The sequence below is a fragment of the Acomys minous genome (genome assembly GCF_964271855.1).
Source record: "Acomys minous genome assembly, chromosome: 11".
NCBI classification, from domain to species: Eukaryota; Metazoa; Chordata; class Mammalia; order Rodentia; family Muridae; genus Acomys; species Acomys minous.
The window spans coordinates 47,823,830-47,845,452 of NC_140492.1; the positions used below are offsets into that span (position 1 = coordinate 47,823,830).

The 21,623-nt window shown below is 42.1% G+C and overlaps 1 long non-coding RNA gene across 1 annotated transcript; it reads left to right on the plus strand.

Annotated features, from left to right (window-relative positions):
- The first annotated feature begins 713 nt into the window (after positions 1-713).
- On the plus strand, positions 714-20,714 carry LOC311608148. Its single transcript, XR_014782859.1, has 3 exons — positions 714-818; positions 12,473-12,667; positions 19,114-20,714. It is a non-coding gene; the product is annotated as an uncharacterized lncRNA (long non-coding RNA).
- Positions 20,715-21,623: the final 909 nt, after the last annotated feature.

The window sequence follows — 21,623 nt, forward strand, 5'->3', positions numbered from 1 at the left end:
AAATTGGTCATGTGCAAAGAAACTGTAGAGGTAAAAGTTTCAGATGCCAAAATAACCAGCACAATAACCCAGCAGAAAACAAGAGAACAAGGAGCTTCTGGCCATGATGGTAATGAGGTGCCAAGACTTCCAGGGTAGTGTAGCCACAATGGGAAAGAAAAACATTGGTCTAGAGATTGCCAATCTAAAAGAGATGTGTAAAGTAATATCTTGCCAATGAGAAACAGCAGGAGGGGCCCATTGGATTTCCCTGGCCAGTCCAGAAGTAATGGACTTGCAGGAAAAACGAGGATTAGGTATTAATGACCTAATACATGCTACTAAAGTCAGCATAGACATGGATCTGGCCTCAGATATGTCTCTTACACTATCCTCACAGGTTGAATGTTACAAAATAAGCACTGGTGTCTACGGTCCTTTTCCTTCAAGGTCAGTGGTAATAATTCTGGGAAGAAGTGGATTTATTGTGCATCCCAGTATTATAGATGGGGATTGTAAGGAAAAAATTAGAAGCATAGCATAGGTAGAGAAGGAGATGCAAACTAATGCAGGGGATAGAACTGCTCAGCTGTTACTGTGCCCTTACATCAAGGGCAACGCCACTCCAGTAGAAAGAACAGGTGCATTTGGGAGTACAGGAAAACGTGAGTTCTGGCAAACAGTGGTTAATGATCAGAGACCTAAACTAATTATACAAATGAATGGTGTTGAAATAGAAGGTCTGGTAGACACTGGCACCAATGTCATGCTTCTTTCCAACAGGCATTAGAATCCAGATTGGCCACTCCAGAAGATTTATACAAAAATTATAGGAATTGGTAAGTTATCTCAAATAAACTGAAGCATACGGTGGTTTAAGTGTGTGGGGACTAGAAGGGAAGAAAGGGAAGCTGGGATCCTATGTGGCTGACATGCGTATAAATCTATGGGGAAGGGATCTCTTTGACAATGGGGTACTCAGATTAATATTCCTACAAATACAGAGATAAACAGTGATGAAGCTAGGCGTGAAATGGTACATGCTTCTGGGAAAGATATGAATATGAGTAATCAGGAGCAACCACAAGCTATGCCCATTGTCCAAACACAGAACTTCTCAGATATTGCGTTTCCAAATTTGTAAGAGGGGTCACTGCTGATATACCAACAGCCTTGCCCCTAAAATGGAGTTCAAACAGACTTGTGTGGCAAGAGCAGTGACCGATAACAAGAGAAAAATTGCAGGCATTTCCCTATTTAGTACAAGAGCAGCTGGAGGCTCAGCATATAGAACAGCCTTTGGAATCCCCCTGTGTTTGTTGTAAAAAAGAAATTTGGCAAACGGAGGATGATAAATGGATTTGAGAGCAGTGAATAGAGTAATTCAACCAATGGGTCCTTTACAGCCTGGAATTCCTTTACCTTCCTTGTTATCTACGTCATGGCCTATAATAGTGATTGACCTAAAAGATTCTTTCTTCACAATACTTTTGCATGAGAAGGATAGGGAAAGGTTTGCTTTCTCCTTACCTAATTTTAACAGTAATGGCCGAATGAAGAGATACCATTGGAAGGTACTTCCACAGGGAATGTTGAATAGTCCAACTTTGTGCCAATATTTTGTGCAACAACCATTAGAGATAATTTGTAGGCAGGTTCCTCAATCTATCATTTACCATTACATGTATGATATTTTATTAGCTGATTCTGATGCTGATACTTTAGAAAAAGTATTTAAGGAAACACAAAGAACTCTGACATCCTGGGCATTATAGATGCAGTAGAAAAAAAATACAAAGAGGAGATTCAATTACCTATTTAGGCTATAAAATAACTGAGCAAAAAATTCAACCATGCAATTGAGATATAATATAAATGATTTTATTTTTCAATAAAAAAAAAAAAAGAAAAAAATCAACCACAAAAGGCACAGATCCATAGAGACCAATTGCAAACTCTTGATGGCTTTCAAAAATTAATGGGAGATATTAACTGGTTAAGGCCTACAATTGAACTAGCTACCTATGAGTTAAGTAACTTATTTCAAATGTTACAAGGGAATTCAGATTTAAACAGTCCAAGGCGTCTAACAGCTGAAGCAGAAAAGGAGTTAATTCTGGTAAAGCAAAAACTACAAAGGGCATATGTGGATAAAATTGATCCTAAACTTGGTTGCATTCTGACTATTTTGTCTTCAGCAAATTCTCCTACCAGGCTCTTTATGCAAAGGGAAGATAGAATCATGAAATGAATTTTCTTAGCGAATAAAGAAAGTAAACACTTGAAGACATAAATAGAAAAAATTTTCTGAATTGATTATAAAGGGTAGAATAAGATTGCGTCAACTGTCAGGAACAGACCTGGCAGAAATTGTAGTGCCTCTTACTAATTCTGAGATTATATCATTATGGGTAATCAACAAAGATAGGCAAAGGACTTGTAGTAACTATTTGGGAGAAATTAATAACAAATATCTAAAAAGCAAAAGTATACAGTTTATAAAAAGAACTAATTGGATCCTTCCAAGTATTGTAAAGAGGACACCTATTCCAGGGGCATCCACCTTCTATACCGATGCAAATAAGGTATGGCTGGTTATATGTCTGATAAAATGACTAAGGTAATCAAAAGCCCATTTACCTCAGTTCAAAAATCAGAATTATATGCAATCCTTATGGTATTGTTAGATTTTTCCTGAATCTCTTAATATAGTTAATGACTCTCAATATGCAGAAAGAGTTGTTTTGCATATAGAAACTGTTGCATTTACTCCTGATAACTCAGAATTAACTACATTATTTATGTAACTACAAAAGGTCATCAGAAGTAGAAACTATCCCTTGAATATTACTTATATTCGATCCCATACAGGTTTACTAGACCATTGGCACAAAGAAATGAGGAAATCAACCAATTATAAATAGAAAATGTTATTCAAAGCCTCAAACTTTCATGAAAAGCATCATGTTAACTATAAGAGTTTGAAGAAAAGATTCTCTATCACTTGGCAACAAGCCAGAGAAATAATTAATAGGTATCCTATGTGTTCTTTGTATAATCAAATCCCATTACCTTCTGGAATTAACCCTAGGGGTACCAAAAGGAATGAAATCTAGCAGATGGATGTGTTTCATTTTGTAGAACTTGGAAGACTAACATACATACTTCATTCCATTGATACATATTCAGAGTTCAGTGGGCAACTGCCTTAAGGTCTGAAAAGGCTGATTGTATAATTACTCACTTATTGGAAATAATGGCAATTATGAGAATATATGCACAAATCAAGACTGACAATGCTCTTGCATATGTGCTCCATAAGAGGAATAAATTCTTTACATATTATAATATAATGCACATTACTGATATGCCACATAATCCTAGAGAACAAACAGTTGTAGAAAGAGCTAATTGAATCTTAAAAGAGATGCTTATTAAACAAAAGGGAAGGGTAAAGACCCCCAGGGACAGATTAAATAATGCTTTGTTGACTTTAAATTTTCTTAATGTTGGTGATGAAGGGACAACAGCAGCTGACAGACATTGAATTATAAAAAACAAAAAACAAAAAACTGAGGAACTAGGACAACCAATAGACTATAAAGATCTGTCAACAATGGACTGGAAACCTGCAGAAGTAGTTATATTTGTGTTTCTACAGGGAGTAAAAAAGTATGCTTATCGACAAAATTTATAAAGATTAGATCTGACCAGGGAAGACCTCCTAGTACCTAAAAGATGAATGTGTTCATATGTAAGGGAATCTTAAGGGCTACCTGGTCCTTATAACATGCCATTCTTTCATACAGCTTGGATACTACAGTTCAAACAGATGTATAAAATTGATGGCTTATATCTGCTCAAACATAGAGCAGACGTTTATCTTTAGATAATTTGTACACCTTGTGTATTCCATATATATGTGGAAATGTACCTATACTAATACTTTTTAAAAGTTTGCTTATTTTCAGAGGAAAAAAAACAGATAATAATGAAAACAAAGCAGGTAGCCCAGGTGATTCAACCTCAAAACTGCCTCAACTACTGTTTCCTCAAGAAATTGCATGCATATTGTTAAAAGGGCTAGTCCAAAAGATTGATCCCATAAAGACTGGACAGAGACAGACACAACTAGCTTTTCCAGCACTTGGCCAATATCTTGTTTTTTCTAAGGATACCAAAAAGATGTTTTTACCCCCAGACAGCAAAAAGTAATTTTGAGACCACAAAGACTTCATTCCCAGTAGATGGGGTGGATGTTTTTGGTGGGTTACCAGTGTTTGTTGGTTATAAGTTAGTAAAAGTTACATTTAGGGATTTCTTTTTTTCTCCCTCCTATCCTTCTTTCTCTCTTATCTTTCTATCCCATCTAGCATTAGAGGAAAAGGGTGGAAGGAAAGAAGGATAAAAAGGGACGATATAGATTTATAGGATAGAAAGTAGGCTATTGAATCTACTAGCTTCAAATATTTTACATTGGTACTGTAGATTGATGGAAATTTAAGATTATGTTATTCAACTCTTGCTTTATTGTATTGTATATTATATGTTGATACAAATGTAAGCTGTATATTGTATGTTGGTAGAAATTTAAGATTATTTTGTTCAACATCTACTTAATGCATTGTACATGAGCAACTCATTTGAAAAGGTGATGTACAGTTCTAGTCTTATGAAAGCTAACAAAATGATTGGAGATAAATGTTGGCAGTTAGTCACCTATAAATCTTACTAGGTACTAAATTATTTAATTACAGAATAAGCTTTATCTAGTCTCATATATGTGTGTGTGTGTGTGTGTGTGTGTGTGTATGTGTTAAGCAGATAGTAAATAGCTAAAAACAAACAATGTTTGTTTATCTAGATACATTAAGATAGATGAGTTAAGCAAATGATAAATAAACAGATATATAACTAAATAGATATGAATATGCATAATAGTAAATAGAAAGATGATCTTCAAATATTAGCAAGATCTATAGAATATGGCATTTTAATAATAAAGGGCTTTTCTGATAGAAAGCACACCTGCTTCTGACAATGACCATCATGGGAGGAGGGAACCAGAGAGAGAGAGATGGGAGATTCCTGCCAGAGGATTGGCAAAGGTGGCATGGAGGTCTCAGGGGATAACTCCAAGTACGGTCCATGGATGGTGTGGCTTCTTCTACCAGATAGATGATCTGCAAGACTCCTGAGAATGATGCCAGGAGAATAGCCCCACAGAACTGACTCCCAGAAAGTTTTATTCTTGTTCTCCTTAATCTCCTTTCCCTCCTATTTAGGGTAGTTGGGTTGCAAGGGAGGTACATGCTTTTAATAAATTCCTAATAAAGTGGAATCATTAAGGAACAGAGCCAACACATAATAATGGGTTTATTATGACATTTTCATACATGTAAATCCCCTTCTACTTTCTTGTCTATTTGTTTATTTGTGACCTAGAGAGTTGACAAGATCTTGAGTAGGAGGTTATTACAGGGACACAATCAACTTACCAGTGGTTACACAACTGAAGAAAAAAATCTCTCCCTTCCCCAGGAGCCATCATATACTTAAATTCCTATAAATACTTAGAAAGGGGCAAGACCTTGTGAGTCCCTCCCCATTCCATGACAACACTGACAACCTTTGTGCAGGTATAGTGCAAGCATGGCTACAGAGTGAAAGCGCACACCTGTCATGCTGTGCCTAGAAGACAGTGTGCCACAAAACTGCATCCTCCCTCCAACTCTTACAGGTTCTCTCTGCCTCCATTTCTGCAATGTTTCTTGAGCCTTGAGGAGAATGATATGGGTGCCTCATGTCTAAGCATTCAACAGTCACTTATTCTCAGAACTCTGATCATTTATAAATCACTTTCCAATGGAAAGAAGAGGTTTCTCTGTTTGAAGCTAATAGCACCACTAATACATGTACATAACAATAAATATCTAGTGGACAACTTGACAGGCCAACATCATCACCACTTATCAATACAACAACAACAATTCCCCCACTAGAGCCTGTTATATATCCATATTTACAATAACAGATATGAATAACTCCTTTGGATTGGGGGCCAAATCCAGTCAGAAAGCAGTTAGTCCCCAAAATAGGCTTACAGTGAGCATACCTTGCCTGATCCAATGGTCTGGTTGCACACAGTGTCCACAGCTTAGGCAGACATTTCTCTGTGAGCAACCTGTTTAACACCTCCCAGCACTATGAGAGCTAGCAACAGGAAGAAGCTTCTGGCTTGATTTCCGTATGTCTTGCCACGGAAGTACATGGGAGATCATCTTCACATGACAGAGACCAGAGAGAGACAATAGGGCAATGACTAGAGACGACAATGTTCTGGAGTCTTTTCTCGTAAGGGTCCTTATCTCGCTCATAGGAGCCCACACTCAGGGCCTTATTGCTTTCCAAAGGCTTCATGTCGTGTCCTGTCAAGTCGGGCCTTAAAATCTCAGCATGCCAACTTAAGGAGGATGCAGACATTCATGCCACAGTACATGGCAAGCGAGCAGAAACAGAGGATGCTGAGAGAAGTTTCATAATTTTGCCTCAGGCTGGCCCTGGCTGTGTCTTCTCATCTCGTGTGCCCCTCGGAAGTGTGTATGTGGGTTTCTGCTCCCCAACCTAACCTACGGTTACTTTTATTTGACTCCCAGTCTATGAAGGCCGCAACTACTTTATCCATTTATCGAAGGCTTCCCTCCAAATCTAACAGCAGTCTTGTACTTTTCCATTTCAGAGAGAGGACTGCATTCCGGGGATTAACACACCCAGCCGATTCAGTTTTGTTTCATTCCCAGCCTTGGTTAATAATCTGCCCTTGGACGTCTACTCAGTAACTTTGTGACTGTCTTTATTTAGTCTTTACCACATGGCTAGGTAAGAATCATAAATCCAACACCGAAGTCCATAGACCAGAACTGGCAGGTAGAGCCATATTCATCCATCTGAGCCAAAGTTATTACATTTCCTCCAGCTCTGCATGAATAAGGAAACCTGTGAAATATTTATTCTGGAAGCAAATTAAAATCAAACTAATAGAAAAGGAAGGAGGATGATTGAATTCTGTTATTGCCTTTCCTGGCTCCCTCTGCTGCTTGCAGAAACCCCTAAGACCTTATTTGTGTTGTTCATTTTCATATTTTCATGCTTACATGAAAGCCAAAAGAAAAGTCGAGGCTGGCTCCAGATGAAACATCTCTCTGCCTGGAAAAGAAGTTACTTTGTCCCAGAGCCAAAACTGGCCTAGGCCTGCAGAGCAAACTTACATAATAAAAGAAGGCTAAAAGTTAACTCTGAGAACGGGGTGGGAAAAGGGCCCAGAGAAGGTGTGCTCTTTAAGTCCTTAAAGTTTTGAAAAGGTTCCACAGGAGATCTAGTCAGTCTTTAGTTAGTTTGTTAGTGATCTTTGAGATCTCCCAACCTCTAAGCTCCAGAACTAAGATTGGGTTGGCATATGTGTTATTAGAATTGCACTAAGAAAGATCATAAAAGTATAGATTATACTAGTCAAGGAATGAAGAAACTCAAAAAAGGGTTCCACTTAGGTCTGGGTATCCACTGTGACCCTGCATTGTGTCACTGTGGTCTCATGAAGACAGTAGAAGATGTAGTGCCCACTTATAAATGATGCCAAGAGCGCAGTGTGTTAAAGCTGGTTCACACTGGCCCCTGAGAGCCAACCATTGAATATTGAGAAAAAATTTTAAGCAGTCTCAAGCCAGTTTGAGACTGACTATGAAAGTAGTATCGAAACCATGAAAAATACATAAATACTACAAACTGGGATTTTGTTTTTTCAGATCCCAAGCTCACCAATAAACTGCTTCCAATATACAGAAACAATCTTCTCAAGGAGGTCTTGGTGGACTTAGAAAGAATGTGATAAGTGACATAAGACAGGGCAAGGGGCCGGATGGTGGAAGTGCACACCTTTAATCCCAGCACTCACGAGACAGTGACAGGAGGATGTCTGTAAATTCAAGGACAGCCTGGTCTATAGATAGAGTTCCAGGACTGCCAAGAGTACACAGAGAAACCCTGTCTTGAAAAATCAAAGGGGAAAGAAAAGAAAGGAAGAAAGAAAGAAAGAGGAAGAAAGGAAGAAAGGAAGAAAGAAAGAAAGAAAGAAAGAGAAAGAAGGAGCAAGCAACAGGTTGGCACAAGGCCAGACTCTGGAAGCAAGCAAAGCCTTTTGCCGTCATGAGAAGGCTCTTGCTGAGAGCAGGACTTGTGGAAAGGGAGGACAGAGAACATTTGTGCCTTATCTAGCCAACTTTGGTCTCCCTGCCATTTCTCACTAGCCAGGGCCGCCCTTGCCCCCTGTTCACTTTCAAAGAGGAGGCAAAGGAAATGAGCAAGAGAGAAAAACTGCTGACACAGAAGTCTGGCTTTCGGGCATGGAAAGAGTTTGGAAGATTAGGCAACACCACCCTTTACTTCCAAAAACAATACATAAATAAACCGGTAAGATGGCTCCAAAGTTAATACAGCCAGCATGGCTGGGCCGGTGTCTCGCTCATTTCCCCCACAGTGTGGCACATGTTGTGCTTTCCTTGATCTGGGCTTCTCCTCATGTGCGACCCCCATGTGATTACAAAGACAGGAAGCACGAAAGAACTGAAATTGATGAGCCCCACCCCCCACCCCTGCCCCATCCAGCACGTGGAGGGGAAAGCGCTATTTGTCCTAAATTGCATCCCGAGATCTGATTTTTCACTCACAACTTTTCTTCCCTAGGAGACTAGCAAAGAAATTAACTGGTGATTTCAATTCCTTCCAGATGGAAAAAAAAATGTTGATGTCATCTTGGGCCCTGCCTCTGTGGGAGTCGTTTTATTCTGCCTCGTATAAAGGGGGGCAAGCCTAGACTGAGGTGTCAGAGTTGGACCGAATCCCTGAGACCAAACAGGCCCCTCTGGAGCTATTTTTTTCCCATGTCAGGGTTGCACCTCTCACGCTGAGAAAAGAAACGTGTGCTGTGGCCTCACCAGCTGTGTCTTCTCAGGGACTAGAGGACTCGGTTTCATACTGGCCACCCAACCCTTGTCATCAACATTAAACTCACATTATATTTTGAGATGAGAGATTCTTATTACGCCAAAGTAAACAAAGCCTCAGTGAGGGAACAACTCCATGCCAGTCCTCTGGGGGACGGCTGGAATGTATAGTTTATTGTCCTGTTGCCTCTCTGACTACAGCTATTATTCCAACAGGAGTCACAGGGGAACCTGAGTCACAGAGTCTACCTGGTCAACAAGGCCTTTTCTTGGCAACAGAATGACAGGAGGTTGTTTTTTGTTTGTTTGCTTGTTTGTTTGCTTTTTAAGGGACATTTTGGAGGACCGGCCAGTTGGAGAGAAAGATGTATCACTGCAGATCAATTTTCTAGATCTTATATTGTGTCTACTAGCGGTGAAACAGATTTCATGGGCCAATTCATCATCAATAGCTACGTCCAGATGGTGCTCTTCTCATTCTTGGAAAAATGACAGGAACTGTAGAGACCTAGAAGAAATCAAAACTGAAAACATTTCCTATACAGTTAGCCTGTAACCACTCAGTCACGTGATTCCAGGACAGCAGTGCTTTCTTCCCTGATATGTAAGCTTCATAGCTCTGCAGGGTTGGAGGGTGGCCAACTATTCCAATTGCTTGGACCTGAGAGAGAGCTTGCGGTACAGAATTTTAGGTTTGTTTGGTTTGGGGTTTGGTTTTTGGTTTTGTGAGTCAGGGTTTCTCTGTATAGCTCTGGCTGTCCTGGAACCTGCTGTGTAGACCAAGCTGGCCTAGAACTCAGAGATCCCTCTACCTCTGCCTTCACAGTGCTGAGATCAAAGGGGTATACCACCATGCACAGCCCATAATTTTAGTTTTAAAATCAGTATAGTAGCCAGGCGGTGGTGGCACACGCCTTTAATCCCAGCACTTGGGAGGCAAGGCAGGCGGATCGCTGTGGGTTCAAGGCCAGCTTGGTCTACAAAGTGAGTCCAGGACAGCCAAGGCAATATAGAGAAACCCTGTCTCAGGAAAAAAAAATGAAAAAAACAAAAAAACAAAAAACAAGCAAGCAAACGAAATCAGTATAGTATGGACTGAACCTGAATTCTCTCTGTATCCCAAATTACTCACTAAGAAACTGAAACCCGAAAAAATTTGAACCTGGGTCCCTGGAAGAGCAGAGGGAAAATGAGATTTGGAAAACACCTGTCCACCATCATAAGCTTTGACACCATTATAACTTCTGATATTAGCAAATGAGACTCTACCCTTGAATGAAATGAATCATTGTTAACGATGAAAGAAATCAGTATCATCAGAGCTTGGTGAACCAGTGTTTTGCAAGTGGTCATTACATGCTGTCAAAAATCGATAAAACAGCCTTTCAAGGTTCAAGATTAACCAATGGATTTCCACAGAATGAAAAAAAAAACTGTTATAGTATCTACTTCATGTTGTAATTAACCTTTCAGAAACTGTCGCTACGTTCTGGTTATTATATCAAGGCAATGCTTGTTAAACTTCTCCACCTTAACTTCTCGCAAAGGTTAAAAGTAGTTGTAGATATTAGCCAAGCAAAAGTTCATTAGAGTTCTCTGTAATTTTTAAGAATGCCAGGGAGTCTGAGACTAAGATGTTTAAGCTAGAATACTAAAGAGGGAGGAATATAAAGGTTTCATGGGCTCTGAACGCAAGCGTAGATTTATTACGCAACCCTTTTCCCTCCTAGAGTGTCTTCCAGAGGGCATTTATGTTACCTAGTCCATAAGGAACATGTTTCTAAGAGGCGTTCCTAGGCAGCACCTCTTCCTATCGGATCCAAGTAATCCCAGTAAGGCAGTGAGTTGAGCTAAATATCAAATCTTTATGAATTCAGTGTGAACGTTTGGATCTTGGAGTCGCAGAACTAGTCACCAAACCCAAAGCGGATATGGCAACAGAGCCAAGGCCGCCAGCGTGATGGTTGGAACGTCAGAGCCTGCTGCTGTCGGGGAGATCATTCTGCTGGCTATAATAGTCACCAGTGCAGTGGCCCTAGAGATGGGCAGGCTACTGGAGGCTTTCACTTGTAAATTAACAAGAGTTCCAGGTTTGTTCAATCAAAGTGAGTTCAATCTGTGTAATTGGGATGTATGGCCACTCAACCAGTTTCCCAGACTTGAGTAGTTCATAGATTCAGAACCTTAAAGGAAGAGGTGCTGGGGCATCTTGAGGAAGTACTTAGTATGCAGTAAAAAAAAAAAATGCAGATTGTAGATTATGTCCCTGACTTTCCTTCCTGAAATGTGCCCTATAGCAAATAACAATTTTACTACACATAACAAAAATGTACATTGTGTGTTATAGCTATCCATCTGCCTTCTTAACCAGAAATGCCACACAAAATTTACTATATTTTGAGTACTAAATTATAAATACCTAATGTGGTTTAATGTAGAAATATAGTTTCTTAGATGGTTGAAAATGTCTGCGATTTAATTGAGAGTGAGAGCCTGGGGGCTGAAGAAATGGTTCAGTGGCTAACATCATTGGCCTCTCTGCCAGAGAGGTAAGGCTGGATTCCCAGCACCCACATGGTGGCTCCCAGCCATCTGTACCTCCCTTTCCAAGGGATCCTGTGCTTTTCTCTGGCTTGCACAGGTATCAGCCACACACAGGGTGCACAGACACCCACGCAGGCAAAACATCATTGATGGAAAATAAAAATAAAATAAAAGACAGGGGGCAGGGTCTGCCTCAAAGACTAATTCCAAAGCTAGGCATGGCAATGAGCTTAAGAGTTCATTCTTCTCAGACCTAGCCAATGGACAGGACATTCTCCACAGTTGTGTGGAGAGCGGGGACTGACTCTGACATGAACTCTGGTGCCCCATAATTGACCACTTCCCTGTGGTGGGGAGGCCTGGTGACACTCAGAGAAAGGATAAGCAGGCTACCAAGATGAGACATGATAGGTAGCCTATGACCATATAGTGTGTGGGGGGGAGGTCCCCCTCAGTCATAGACCTAGGGGAGGGGAACAGGGTGAAAGTGGGAGGGAGGGAGGAATGGGAGGATACAGGTGATGGGATAACAATTGAGTTGTAATCTGAATAAATTAAATTATAAATATAAGTTCATTATGTTCAGAGGCAGAGTTTAAAGAGATATGTCTGTGATATGCCTCCTTCCTGTCAGGCACTGGGCCAGGGTGCAGAGGAAGGGTAGCTAGCGAAAACGTTTGGTCCTTGTGAGAATTCCTTTAGGAGACAGGAAGGGAAGCTGCCCTTGGGAGCCTTTCCATCCACAGTTTGTCCTCTACCTCATCCAAATTGAACTGTGACCAAGGATCTCATCCAAGGCTCTTTCTCACTGCTCTGTTTTTCCTGGAGAAACCAGTTTTGTCTCAGCAGCAGCAGCGGCGGCAACTCTGAATGTGTTGAGTGCTCACGCTAATCAGCAATCTGGCACCCATTTACTGATTCTTTGCTCTGATTATTTATTATTTATACAGTGCGGTTAAGCGCAGATGGCACTCTGCAAAGCGTGGAACTCAGAGAATGAAACCTCAGCCTTGAGGCGTTGACTGTCTGATTTGGACATAAACAAAGCACCGAGCGAGCCATCGCCTCCAGTTGATGTGGTTGGGAAACAGGGGAAAAATTGGAAGGCCAAGAAAAAGAGATTTTTCCAGAGGGATTTGAAGGAGGTAAAATGAACAGGAGAACGTGGGCTATTCCAAAAAATATACCAGACAGGATAGGAGCACAGGGGGCTAAAATGGAAATAAAGCCCACGGTGAGGTGATGTCACAGGAAAAAGATTTCAAAGCTTTAAAAAAATATTACATGTATTTACTTATACTTTGTGTATATGTGTGTACATGCATATGCCACAGCAGGAGTGCAGCGGTCAGAGGACAACTTGCAGGAACTGGTTCTCTTCTTCCACTTAACATAGGTGCCAGGGATCAAACTCAGGTTGTCAAGTTTGGTGGCTTGGTGGTTGTCAGCAGGTGTCCCTGCTTTTATCTTTAGGTTGGGGAGATGAAAGGGATGTCCAAAGAAAATATTAATGATCCTGAATGAAGGTGACAAGGTCAAAGACTAGGGTTTGACTTCTGGATAGGAAAGAAAAGATGCGGATTAAAGTGAAGAGACTCAAAAATGGCCTAAGGGAAAAATGGAACGCTCGGGTGATGAGATTTTATTACGATTCATTTTTTTATATAATTTATTTTTATTTTATGTGCATTGGTGTTTGGCCTGCATATATATCTGTGTGAGAGTGTCCAATCCACTGGAACTTAAATAACAGACCATTGTGAGCTGCCATGTGGTTGCTGAGAACCAGACCCTGATCCTCTGGAAAAGCAGCCAGTGCTTTTAACCACTGAGCCATCTCTACAACCCCCTCATTTTTATTTTTATGTGTGTGTGTGTGTGTCTCTGTATGTGTTTCTCTCTGCGTGTGTGTGTATCACATCATATATATATATGGTACTAAAGTATATAGGGTATATATAGAAGACAGAAAAGGGTATCGGATTCTCCACGGCTAAAGTTAGATGCATTTGTGAGCTGCCTAACATGGGTGCCAAACTCAGGCACTCTGGAAGAGGGTCAAAGGCTGTTAACCACTGAGCTATCTCTCCAGCCCTAACAGTGAAGAGATTTTTAACATGGATCAAAGTCCTGGCCATGGACTCTGTGGGCTCTGCACCTGACCTTGACTTTTTAGGTTCAAAAATGTCCTCTTACTAGTTTACTCAGAGTCCATACTTTTCATGACTTACTCAAACTAATAAACTCCAGAAGATGCTGGATAGAAACAGGGATTTAGATGCATTGATACAAAGTGGTTGACAGCAACAGGGTAAAGCCAAGCCTAGTGGCACATGCCTGTAATCTCAGGGCACAGGACATGGAGTCAGAAGGATCAGGAGTCCAGGGCCAGACTCAGCTATATAGCAAGTTGGAGCACAGCCTGGACTACATTAGACTGGGCTTAAAGAAAAAGCAACAACAACAAAGGAAGGGTAAAAAATATCAGTCTTATACACACTGAGCATCAGTAGGTGGCCTAGGTCATATACGCCCTGAGTATTAATAGGTGGACTAGCTGCTTTAGTGTGATATAGCATAGGTTTCCAGGCAGAGATAAAAATGTTTCAGTAAGATAAAGAGTCTTGATCAGTAAGATAAAGTGTCCGGAAGAAAAAGTGGTGAGTAAGAAGTATCTAAGAACAGAACTACACAGAGCACAAAGCAAAAATTATCAGAAATAAAGGGAGAAATAAGTGCATTCAGAATTGAAGTAGAGATCTTAACTTTTCTCAGCAACGGGTAAAACTGGCCAAAAAAACTTAATGGAGACTGAGGTGGTTTGAAAAATGTATTAAGCACATTTCCCAAATGAATATACTATTTACCCAGCCCCTGCAGAATACATGATCTTTTGGAAAATGGGTGACGCTCTGGCCCTAATTCACACACACGGTTTGCCTGAATACATGATGTCTAGAAAGAGATCCTCCTGTCTTGGGTCCTCCAGTCAAGATCACATTACAGTTTGCCTGGCATTTGTAACAATCGTTCTGATTTTCATTGCAAGGTTTGGGAAATACTCCATTCTGTCAAGCCTGCAGTTCTTGGTGATAGAATTATACTAAGATAATGTGCTGCTAATGTTAATGGTACTCCTGGAAACAGAGAACAGAGAAAAGTCACTCCCCAGTGACTCCACATGAGCACAAAACATTCCGTACCCAAGACCTGAGCCCTCAGGTCTTGACTTCCCCTCATAGCCTTACTTTCCAGTATGTCCTTGTGAGTCACTTTCCTTATCTGGAGACCCCCAGGGTTGCAGTGTTAGACTGAAACCTTATAAAAATTTATGAAGTGTTATTGAGAATTTTTAAATGTGATTGTTTTTAATTTGTTAGTGTTAGCATGGTAATCCTAAAACAAGGTCACTGGGGCCAGTACCCAGCGTCTGGCTACAAACGCAAGCCACCCAAGCCTTACGTGAGTTGAAACTGTATAATGAGGGGTAAAAAAAACAAATTGGAAAGTTTATTGTGAAATAAAATCAGTAAGAATCTTTGATTTCATGTGGCAGGGCAGATTATAAAAACTATAACTGCCACAATTTAAAGTTTACCCAAGGAGGGAACACAAGGAAAACTTGGGAATAAGCTTTGGAAATGTGGTGATGGAAGGTTTTGGATGACATTGATCCTGCAGAAAGCTGTGGCTAGCTGCCTAGGAAAGTTCTACCAGGCCAACAAACATTGATCTAGAGATAGAATTTTCCAAACCCTGTTTCTCCATCTGAGAGCCTAAGGTAATAATAAATACCACCCACCACTGTCCTGAGGCTGAATTAATGTTTACAAATGCTCAGGGCAATTTGGAAGGTCAAGGGTTTATGACTCCAACACACTACTTAGAAAAACCGAGCAATCATCAGAGAAGAATCACCTTCTCCCTCGAGCCTTTTATAAGATCTCTCTTTTGTCTTATAAAGGAAGAAAAGCAAGTCAGAAGAACGTCTCTCCACATTCACTCTTCCAGAGGAGATGGCTGGAATTCGGTGGCTCAGATTCCTTCATCTGCAGACATCCTCCCCTGGAAACATGACTGGGGAAGACCAGGAAGGGCTGTGGTTTGGGTTTGGGGGAGCTGGCTGCAAGGCTGGCAGGCAGATGCTCTTGCATCTCTTGATGCTCTCTACCTTGGACTTCCTGCAAATCACAGACCCACTCAGTTTCCTCCTCAGCCCCACAGGGAGGAAAGTGCCACTGTCTGGGAGGTCAAGTGAAAATTAATGAGCTGTGCTTTCTTGGAGTTCTCCATCGGTACTCCAGCGATTGGCTGGACACTTCTGGACCTTATGTCTTCCTATCCCATGACCTTAACACTCCCCCAACGGAAAGACATACAAAAAAAAAAAATCGCAAAGGTTTACAGATCATTAGGGTTTGGAGATTCTGGGAGCATTCTTGAAGCTTTGTATTTTTAAATGACATACGTACAACACACACACACACACACACACACACACACACACACACACACACACACACACACCACATCCTCCTCTTTCTGTCTTTGAGGCTTTTGCCTTGTGACTCTCCCGCTCTCACTCTGGCCCTTTCTGTTTCTCTGCCCCATTTCCCTCAGGCATCCTGAACTTGTGAAAATGAAATTTAGCAGAGCTGTAATAAAGTTAGCCACCTTGCACCCACTCTGGGGAAGCAAAAAACTCTTTTAAATAAAGCCAACATCGAGCTCATCAGCCTCCTGTGACACACACACACACACCCCCCCCCCCTTCCCATCGGGTCACTAACAAGTTACAATGTTTTTCTCTTGCCTCCTGTTCCCCTTGTTTTGGGGTTTTGTTCTCCGAGTCTTCACTGCTTCTGTCACTTGCTCCATCTCAGAAACATGGGTTGGCCCCAGCCCCCAGCCCCCACCCCCTTACAAAGCACCACTTCCACTCCCCGCCTCTCCCTCCCCCTCCCCCTCATATTCTCTCTCTCTCTCTCTCTCTCTCTCTCTCTCTCTCTCTCTCTCTCTCACACACACACACACACACACACCTTCAGGCTGAAACGTCAAAAGATGTGCAGGCTGCCTGCTACAAAAGCACACATGGGTTCTGAAAGGGAATACATATGATAGGGGCACGAGTATAAATGTGCACACTTGTTAACCAGGAAAATCTAGCAGGAGGTTGGGGGGGGGCTGGGAGAGAGGGAAACTTGAGAATAGAGCTGCCTGGGTAGGAGCCCCTGGGGGGAGCGCAGAAGGGGGGCCCTCCAGCAGCCACCATCAATTATATGGGCTGGTTTTGTTTTGTTTTGTGAGGTCTGAACGGAGGCTGCGCTGATGGGGCAGGGGTGGCTAGGAGGGTGAATAAGGGATTTTAACCAAACCAGTGACTCTGAATGGAGGTCTTGGGCTCAGTTGAGGGGGCCTCAGCAGTGAGAGCTTGAAAAGAGGGCCTTTGGGCTGTGAGAAGGAAAGGGGGAGATGGAGGCGGGGGCTGGGAGAACATTTCGAAGTGGGAGGGGGGGGAAGGAGGAGAATAGCACAATAATGGGGGAAAGGAGGTCAGCTCCTGAGCTCTGGTCTCTCACAATGTGTCCCATGTGTTTCCCTTTATCTCAGCCTTTCAGGAGTCAATACAGGGAGCTTTGTTATTTTCAACTCTAAGTATATCGCTAGCCCACCTCCCCCCATCAGAGAGCACACACACACACACACACACACACACACACACACACACAGAGAGAGAGAGAGAGAGAGAGAGAGAGAGAGAGAGAGAGAGAGAGAGAGAGAGAGAGAGACACGGACGGACGGACGGACGGACGGACGGACGGACAGACAGACAGACAGAGGAGATAGTTACCAACATACTAAAAGTACCTGAAAAGTTGTTTCTTCGGGACAGCATTGCTGCATCTTTTTCATTTGTCCTATGCTTCAAGGCTGTTCATCTCACCCTGTTCCCCACTTCTCTCTTTGCCTTTCTCTTCCAGCCTGTCTAATCCCTCCTTCCTCCAGAATACACTCTTCCATCTCCTCCCTCCATAGATGCCTCAGAAACTCAAGAGAAGCTGAAGGGCTTGTTTATCTGTGACAGGATCTCAACTTGTAGCTCAGGATGTCCTCAAGCTCACAATCCTCCTGCCTCAGCACCTTGAATGATGAGTGTGTGGGCGCACACTACCATGCCCTATTATAAGAAGGTTCTTGACTCTTTGAAAAGTAAAATAATTGAAATAAGACCAAAATTAAAGATTAGGACAAGCCCACGCTTGAACATTAGGTCATTAATATACAAAAACTAACTAATAAACATTATATATATATACACACACATACATATATATTAGATTTTCTAATTTTACATGTATGGGTATACCACATGCATGCCTGTGAGCATAGAGGTCAGATGAGGCCATCGAGTCCCCTGTAACTAGAGTTTGGATGGTTGTGAGCCGCCATGTGGATCCTGGGAACTGAATCTGGTCCTCTGCAAGAGCAGAGAGTACTCTTAACCACTCAGCCATCTCTCCAGCCTCCAAACAAAAATTTTTGTGGTGGGCTTCTCTAAAATATTTAATCCTCAAAGGAACAAATCCCTTTTCAGTGAGTTCTTGTGACTGACACAGCCATAGGCTCTAAGCCTACTTCACTTACCAGATTTATAATTTATTTATTTTTCCAACAACACTGTTACATGAATTATCATTGGGTACTTGCATCTGAAAGGGTAAAACATTCTTAACCAAGGTAACGGCTTTTAAAACATATACAAATTCTCAGCCCACCGAGGTTCAGATTCAGTAGCTTGGAATGTGGTTCAGTGTGTGTATGTGTGTGTGTGTGTGTGTGTGTGTGTGTGTGTGTGTGTGTGTGTGAGAGAGAGAGAGAGAAAGAGAGAGAGAGAGAGAGAGAGAGAGAGAGAGAGAGAGAGAGAGAGAGACTCGGACATTTAAAACTAACTATTCCCCTCTCCTTGGATTAAAGTGACTTCAGTTTTTTAAAAAAAAAACCACTATCTAGGACAAATGGGTTGTAAAATAGAACCATTTCTGATACCAACGCTGTGGCTGAATGAAAGAAAATTCTCGTCTTTTTGTTACCAAGAAATGAAGAGGAAGGTTAGCAACTCTGAAATCGTCCCTTGCAGTTGCTTATTCCAGGTGCTTTCCCTATGAGCATCTTTGCCCCATGGCATGGGGAAATGAGCTGTCCCAAGCAACTTGCTCAAGTCGCACACCTGGTAAGCGGCAGAGCCAGAATTTCTCACTGGGGTTGAATGGCCTGAGATCAAATGAGACCTTGAGTATGAGGTTGGAAGTGAGAGAACAGTCCAGAACCAGATCCTCCATGCCAAGCCAACAGAGTGCTGCTCAAGCTTGTGCCTGACTTGTAGGTCAGTGAGCTGGGGGCCAGCTCCTGGTTGATGGCTGTCTCCCTGAGGACCAGCTATATCTTCTCATCTCTTATAGACCATCTTGCCTCTTCCTCCTGGCCCAGCTTGCCATGCCAAGCAGAGGGTTCTACGGCTGGCCTAGAAGGCAGATAGGTGGGTAGTGCCTTCCTAGACAACTCTCAGTTCTATGTCTCTCTCTTGAAGGTGCAGCTTGCGAGACCCACTTGAGACAGCTGGGAAATGTGTGAAGAAGAAGGCAGGGTGATAGTCCCCATCACTCTACGCCAGTCGCTCCTTGGGTGTTTACTGTCCTGCCTCTGCCACAGGATTCTCTGACAGGAGTCAGAATGCATCCCTGCTTCCTGGCGTCACTACAGCTCTTCAAGGGCAGAGGCACTCATTTGAGGATTTTATGAGCAGAACACATTGACTGCAGCAATTTGTTTGTTTGAGGCCAAAAAACCAGAAGGAAAATCGGCGAGAGCAATGAAGTTGGGATTCAATAGGGAAGGGTTAACTGAGGTTTCGTTTGGTAAGTAACAGTCAATGCCTTGAGTAGAAGAGTACATTTTAACAAGAGTATCTTAACTGATTACTTACAACCGTTCCTAACTGATGTGAACGCTATGAAGTCCAGTGTGATGTTCTCAGTGCGGGACCGCCCTTCGATTTATTCACAAGCACCTCTGAAATGGGAATCCTTGGGGTTCCCTGGTCTCGGTTTTTCTCACGCACTGTTTCCTACTCGCCCCCCTCTCTTGAGACTCTGGCTTCTGGATTCCACCCCCCCCCCCCCCCCCGCTCCGGCACATAGACTCACTCACTAGACAGCCGTGCTGTGCTACCCTCGTCATCCTTGGCAACCGACTGCCTTTCACTGCTCTGTCTGTGGTGCTCATGGCTTTCCACTCCTGGGACAAACTTACTGTCTGTTGTTTTTCTAAGTCTGTGTTTGTGCTGATTTGGCAAACTCAGCTCTTGTTTACCAAGGCGTTTGCTCACCTTTTGGCAAGTCCCCAAGACTGTGACCAGTAGTCTAAAAGCCCTTCATCCTCCTGCTTTTATTCCAGTTCCCACTTTCTTCTTCCTACAGAAAAATCCACAGATCCCAATTTGATTATGACTTGCTTGCCACTAAGTCTAGCTGTGTGGATCCCACCTCCGCACTCTGAGAACAGCCTCTTGGCCTGAAAGAACTGCCTCTTGATCTCATCTTCCACAGGCTCTCTGCAGCCTTTAGTGCTGTGGACACTGCCTGCCCTTTTAACCCCTTTTTATTCTGTGTGACTCTGTTTTCCTAGCCCTGCTATTTCTTCCTTCAGACAGTTCTTCAGATAAGTGTCTGAGTGATTTTCCTCGGAAACAACTTTCACTCATGTGGCTTAGTTAGGGTCTCCCAGCAGGGCCCTACTCACAACTGTCGAATGAGTTGTTCCACTTTTCTCTCTTACTATTCATTAAAGTACCTCAAATTGAATTTATCTTCTTCCCCAACCATTCATTTTCTTCATCTAATCTCAGGTCTTCTCTGTGCCCTGCCAGTAAGTAGCAGCCCACAACAGTCAGGAACATTTGTGATCTCCCATCAGATCCACGCTGTCCTGTCTCTTATACATTAACTATTCAAATTAGCCAATTAAGATATTTTGGTTAAAATGTACTCTTTCTACCCAAAGCTTTATCCGTTGTTGGCTCAATGAAGTCTCGGTTTGTTAGCCTAGTGTTCAAAGCCTTCCATAATTAAATCCTGACTTTATTGTCCCCTCTATCCTATTTGCCTCAAATAAATTGCTTCAGTGAGTGTGTTCTGTTCACAAGTTCTCAAACACATGCTTTTAAAAACTATCTACACAACTGTTCATGCCCTTCCACTTACCTGGCACAACTGTCACCTTCTCAGCCTAAACATCCTTCAAATTCTAATTCAAATGTTTTTAGAAGAAACATCCTGGACTTCCTTAATCGAAAATAATATCCCTTCCCCATATGTACCCTTTTATGCCCATAAGCATCTAACTTATTAAATACGTTTCTTATATTATATGAATTATCAAATTATCATCGTTTAATGTAAAATGAATGTTTGCATTTTCTTTTGCTATCTTCCCAGCTAATGTTTTATAAATGCTACCTGTGCCCTTGTGAGTTTTCATGGATTTATACATGTCACTTGCTTCCATAAAGTCCGTCTCAGAACTGCATATTAATGAGAGCAGACACCGTAGACAGGATGAACTCTGTGCATGTCTGAGTATTCCTTTGTACTTCCTCCATAACAAAATACTCTTTGTTGCTTACCGTGGTGGCTTGAGTGAGAAGGGCCCCACATGCTCCTATGGTTGAATACATGGTCCCCAGGTGGTAGAACCATTTGGGAAGGATCCGGAGACGTAGCCCTGATGGAGAAGGTGTGTCTCCGTAAGTAGGCTTTGAGGTTTCAAAAACCGCAAGCCATTCCCAGTATGCTCTCTGCCTTCTGTTTGCAGCTTGAGATGTAAGCTCTCAGCTGTTCCTGCCGCCATGCCTTTGTTCTGCCATCACCTAAGCCCTTGGTATCGTAAGACAAAGCAAACACTTTCTTTTGTAAAGTGCCTTGGTTATGGTGTTTCATCACAGCAATAGAGAACTAACTAATGCAGTTGCCTACATATCTTAGTCCACTTGTGGTGCTAAACCACGGTATTACAGACTAGATAATTGACAATACGCAGACA